Source organism: Candoia aspera, chromosome 2 (assembly GCF_035149785.1).
Source record: "Candoia aspera isolate rCanAsp1 chromosome 2, rCanAsp1.hap2, whole genome shotgun sequence".
Lineage (NCBI taxonomy): Eukaryota > Metazoa > Chordata > Lepidosauria > Squamata > Boidae > Candoia > Candoia aspera.
Genome location: NC_086154.1, coordinates 48,658,634 through 48,664,633, shown reverse-complemented (window position 1 = coordinate 48,664,633; position 6,000 = coordinate 48,658,634).

The window sequence follows — 6,000 nt, the reverse complement described above, 5'->3', positions numbered from 1 at the left end:
TGCAGGGCTCACTTTTACTAACCTGAGACAACACCATGAAATGAGGCTCTGGGCATTACAACATTCACAGTTAAAAAGAAAGAAAAAAGACTAAAGTGCAACTCCCAAGCAGTTTGGAGTAGAACCCTAGTAAAATAGTAGGGCATTAATTCTTTTGACCACCTTCCCTGTTATTATTTTCTTTTTAAAAAAAACTTTTCACACAATTTCTAATTACATGAATAACCACACATTCAAAAAATAATTGAAGAAGCCAGCATGTCTGTAAGTCTTGCTGTAACTAATTGTTACTTGCTTCTTAGTTTAATTTAAATGCTAACTCCTGTTTTAGTTGAATTGAATTTAACTTTGCCTTTTTCTTTATCTGAGAAAAGCATTTGTACCTGAGCCCATAGTACTCAAATTGATTTTACATACGGCTGCCTTGAAACCTGTCCAGAAGCTGCATCAGGTCCTGTCTAGAGCATGGAATATTGGTCTTCTGAAATCATTCAGAGCATGCAGTGAGGACATCAAACAGATGGTCAGGGTAGTCAAGATATTATTTTCTCTCAGGTGAAGATGATGGTACCTCCACTCCATGTACTATGGAGGCATGTAAACCATTGGTAAATCATCTTCTACTATATCTGAAGGCAGCATGGAGACCCAGGGCATGTGTAATGGCTAACAGACACTATCTTCCAACATCCTGCTGCCATTCCCTATCTCCTAGCCTTTGCCAAGTGAGGAAAGTGTCATGTTCACTGTTTCAATGTGCACTGTACATCGTAACGTTTCACATGCCATGGTGCTGACACACGTTTCTGTTTGGGAGGGAGCTGCTGTGAAACCTTGTGCCAAGCTCTGTATCTATGTTCATTTCAATGGAATGTGTTTGGGTTATGTGCTCTGCTCAAGGACTTTTCCCGCAGACCATCAGAAACCGTTAGGAGCACCTGGGATTGTGAGCTTGGGAAGATTCTACGGGGGGAGGGATCTCATTCGTACCCAGGGTTTTTAGTTTGCATTTGGCACGCTTTTTTCATTCTCAGCTTTCTTTGTGATCCTGCATACTATTCTTTAATAAATCAGATATCTTTGTGATCCTGCTCATGAGTCTGATGGTGTTCTAGAATAGGCAATCGTTACAGCAAGCATCTCACTGTGTGTAATGGTAGGATCAGTTTAGGCAGCAATGTCCAGTTTGTTTGTTTGTTTGTTTCCAAAAACAGTTCAGTATGCTGGTATAATATGCTAGGCTGTTTGGGTCTCTGTGTCTCAGGGACTCTTCCTCATAAGGCCTCAACTCTCACTTCATTCAATGGGAACTCAGAAAAACCTTTTCTCATTTCTGGAAACAGACTTGTTCCCCCTTAGCGATTTCATGAAGAGACCAATTTAGTCTGCCATACTTTGAGGAATACTTAACAATGCTTTTTTGTGGCTATTCCAAAACACCCATCCTTCCAGTGATATTCAGAAACAGTGGGTAAAGATATTCTAAAAATGCAGTTTTGTGGCAGTATCTTATCTGATTATACATCCATTTATACTTACCCATTAGGCTATTGAGATAAATGAAGGCACTTCCACAATCATTGGTCACCACTCAAGCCTTCTGAAGCAGTTTTGCATCACTGCTGGGTTCTGTCTTCCCACAGAGCCCATCAGCACTCCTGCCAGCTTGCCAATAGGCCCTTGCTCTTTGCTTACCTTGTCTGTTAAACAGAAAAAAAGCTCCACCTAGCCACTGTGGAAGGGCAGCAGTAAATCTGCCCCTAGGAATTACTGAAAAAAAGACATTGTGGTGGCAAGATAGCATGGCACTGGGACTACAGGAGGGGGAGGGGGGAATTGGAGGAGCAGAAAATTAGGACAAGGCAAGAGTTCCTTCCCATGGGAAGCCACCCACCCTGCAGATCCACAGGAAACACTGCAACATTATCTTCACAGCATTTATCCTGGAACAGGAGCTGGGCTGATAGTTAAATGGCTCAGTTTCCCAAGATGCAAGACATCATGGGAACACAGGGACATGGCAGTGATCTCAGATCAGCCCAGAACTGTGTATAGAAAGAACCCAATGCAGCACTGTAATCCTTTTGTTTTCAATGGCGATGGTAACAGTTCTCAGCACTTATAATGATGGCATAATCACAACATTTTGCAAACTTAGCTAATGCTGCCAAAAATTGCAAAGAGAATTTTAACCCAATTGCCTTCATAACATCTAGAACTGAGGGTTTCCCAGAACCTACCTATGTTGAATTCTGTGCATTTAGACCAGGATCCATCTACGTAACACTTTTCGCCCTGAAATAGGATCTTGCAACATCCTACAACAATAACATTAATAAGCTAATACAATTCAATACAACTTTTTCTCAGCCAAAGTGAATATGGATGTATGCCTCACAATGCATGTTTAGGGGAAAGCCCGTAGCTCATAGTTACTCTTTTCATAAAGAAAATCAGAGTTTCAATCTCTGGAATCTCAAGATCAAGGAAAGACCTTTCTATACAAGGCAATGGATTCCAGAGTATTAATAGTCCATCAGGTGAAACTATTATCAGTCCAAGAACTGGATTCTTCCCTAGGAACTTAGAGCCTCCCTGACAAACAGCTGTCTACCCTAATCTGAACACATCCAGTGAGGGGGACTGCACCTCTGGGTAATTGGTTGGCAATAATTCTCCTTCCCCAAGAAAATTAGGCAGAGTTCTCAGCCTCTCAGAAAAACAATTTTTTTAAAAAAAAATCACGGATATTGTGAGGGATTTCATAGGTGCAGAAGGAGAAGTCCAGGGGCGGGGGAGGCACTCCAAAAAGCATCACTTGGTAGGGCTCATTGCTTTTCAAATGCCTTTTAAAAGGGTGTTTCCAAAAATGATTTTTGAACTAAGGACATTGTAAAGAATCATTGTAGCCTACTGTATTTCTCTGCAAGCAAACAAGATCACAGCATTTTTCTACAAGTGAAATGGTATCTTTTCCTGAGCCAGTTGGTCCTTGAAAATTATTTCAGGCTTCCTAACTGCCCATTCTTTATCAAACCTTGACTTAACTGGCCACAGAGTTGATTTCAAACCAATTTAAGGGCAATTCCCATACTTATTTTTAACATAGTGGTTGTATGATGAAATCAACATAAATTGAGTTTTTCCAGGGGTTTTTGCCACAATGAACTAAGCTTATGGTTGAACATACCACTTCATGTCCTTCAAAAAGGGTTTGAGGCCAGAGATGAGCTGTATTGTTATACTCCAAAGACTTGTTCACTGTACTGAGAGAGACAGAGAAGGAATCTTTGGTAAGAATGAATGAATGAATGAATGAATGAATGAATGAATGAATGAAATTACAATTATTCAACAGATCTAACTATCATTTTATTCTTTATTAATCAATTTTATCTAATTTACACCTTTGTCAGTATAAAAGTACAATACATACACCAAATCAGTCAGGGGTCTGTTATAGTCAGCTTCGGTGTTTTCCAGGGCCTAGTTGTGTGCTGCAAGAAGTGATTGGCACTGACAGCCATCACTATCCATGTAAACTGGAGGGAAAAAAGCTTTATGTGAGATGCTTCAGCATCTCCAAGCTCACTGCTTCTTTCACAAATCCCTCTAGAACTGTAACTCCCATGATAACAGGGATCAAGACAGCTTACTGGGAGAGTTTGCAAGAATTGCAAAGACAAAAATTTCTGCCTTAGACCACATCCACACCAGCACAAATGCATAGCAGAAATGCTAAGACAGCTTTGATGGCAGTGGGAAAACAGCAATTATTTTTTATATTGTATACAGAAAGATAATTTCTCAATTTTGATTTTTAAAAAATAGTACAGAAGGAGATAGAGATTTAACAGGGGAGACAGCAGTACAAACACAATGTTGGGGGGGAAAAACACAAAATCAGAACTCTAATTCAAGTTTAAACTATGGAAAAAAATTAAAATTATAAACTACTTAAAATAGCATTTTCTTTGCCACCTTGCCCTCATGTATAAAAATGGATATAAATCTAATAAATGAATGAATAAAAAATACATAACTATTAAATAAAAACTCATTAAAAACTCATTAAAAATTGGCTACTTATACCTGAGTCCCCATTCTTATACATACTTGAATGTTTTCATTTTAAATAAATGTTATCCTTCAAATTATAGGAAGATCACCTATCCACATACTATTGTTATTCTGAATTGTAATTTCTCATATAGAGTTCATTTAGCTGGACATACAGCCCATCTCAGCTAAGGACAAGTAACCGTATACTCATTATTCAGTTATTCAAGCAACAAAACCTTTACATGAGTGGAAAAAATAGAGGAAGGGAACACTGTGTATGCCACCTTGATTTCCTGTACCAAAGGCAGGACATCAATTAAAATATATAAATGCACTCAGTAGGATTTACTTATGGTAGACATACGTAGTTGAGCTGCCAGATTTGGGGTGCAGAATTCTGGGTGACCACTAGATTGCACCAGAATGATACAAAAACCCCTCACTCTTTGGTGCCATTTATAGGCAGCCTAGGTGTAGTAACCCTGATTTATAGACTTCCAAGACTTTGGGAAGGCTGCAGTTTTAAAGAAATGCTTAGAAAATATAGGCCTACAGTAATGGTAAGAAAACTAAAAAGAAGCAAGACAGATCTGTTTGACAGAAATCTAAAGAAAACTTCCCTCTGCCAGTAATGAAGCCATGCTGCTCCTTCCGATAAACCTTATTTACTAAAAGCAAAATTAGTTTTTTCTCCAAATAATTACTTGGTGCATGTGTGTGATCTTATGTTCACTGGGAAGAATCGAAGAAGCTATTGAAAGCAAAGGAATTAGCAAGAGGTGCAAATGGCCAAGGACATTGCGGTTGCATGAAGATTGAAGTTTAGCTGCTGTTTGGGAAGAGATGATGCCCTGGTGAATTTAATTTTTTTTGTCATTCCTACACAGGCTTTTTCTCTCTTCCCGCCCCCCTCCTTTAACCAGTTTCTCCTTCCCCTCTTCTCCACCCATTTTTTTTTTTATTTTACTTTCTCGTGTAGCTACTTCTCTCTCTTATCCCATGTCAATCCTCCCCTGCCCCTTCTTTTTTCTTCTATTTCTGCTGAAAGGGGGGAGAATGTGTTTGTGTGTATGTACATTTAAATGCTTTGGTGTGAGACAATGGTTGGTGTATGCCCATGGAGATCTATTGATTTTGTAAATTGGGAAGCTTGTTTTACAGACATTTATGTATTTATTTTATTATTCAAATTTAATCACCTCCCATCTTCCCCAAAAGAGGACTCTGGGCGGTTGTAAAAAAACACATTCCTAGATGTGTGTGTATTACATGGACAGGTTGGGGGAGGGCATAATGATCTCCAGGACTGGCTTCAGATGAAATTTTCCACATTTCCGTGCTTGTAACAAGATGAGTAAATTGGGGACTGCATGGGATTTTCCTCTGGGTTTATGACCCCCCCCATCTAACCTTTTGGGGGGGAGTCATTTAAAATTCAGGATTATTTTACTTCGGAGTAAATACTGCAAATATTTGTTAATCTCCCTGTTATTGGAAAGAATTTCACCATATTCCACTTCCAGAGAAATGCTGACCTACACAAGTGGAGGTCAGTGTTTTTGCAATAAAGAATACTGGTCAATATACAAGTGAAGGAAAACGAAACCATATGTGAGTAATCAGACCACAGAAATTGCATTTACCCAGAAGTGCTATTTTAAAGCATGCTCCATGTTGATCTTCTACTTTTGTGGCATAATACATTCTTGGCACCCAAGAAGAGATTCAGTACATTAAGCTGGCCTCTAAAATGAAAGGGAGCATGCAAACAAGTAATCTATTACATTTGCTGATGTTGCAAAGCTTTCTAGAAATCAAATGTGATTAGCCCAAATTTCTCTTGGTATATTTTATTACACATATTGTCCAGTAAAATCCACTTTGCTTCCAGACTTTATCCTGTCCACAGGGGGGAAAAATCTCTTATGTTGTCAGAAA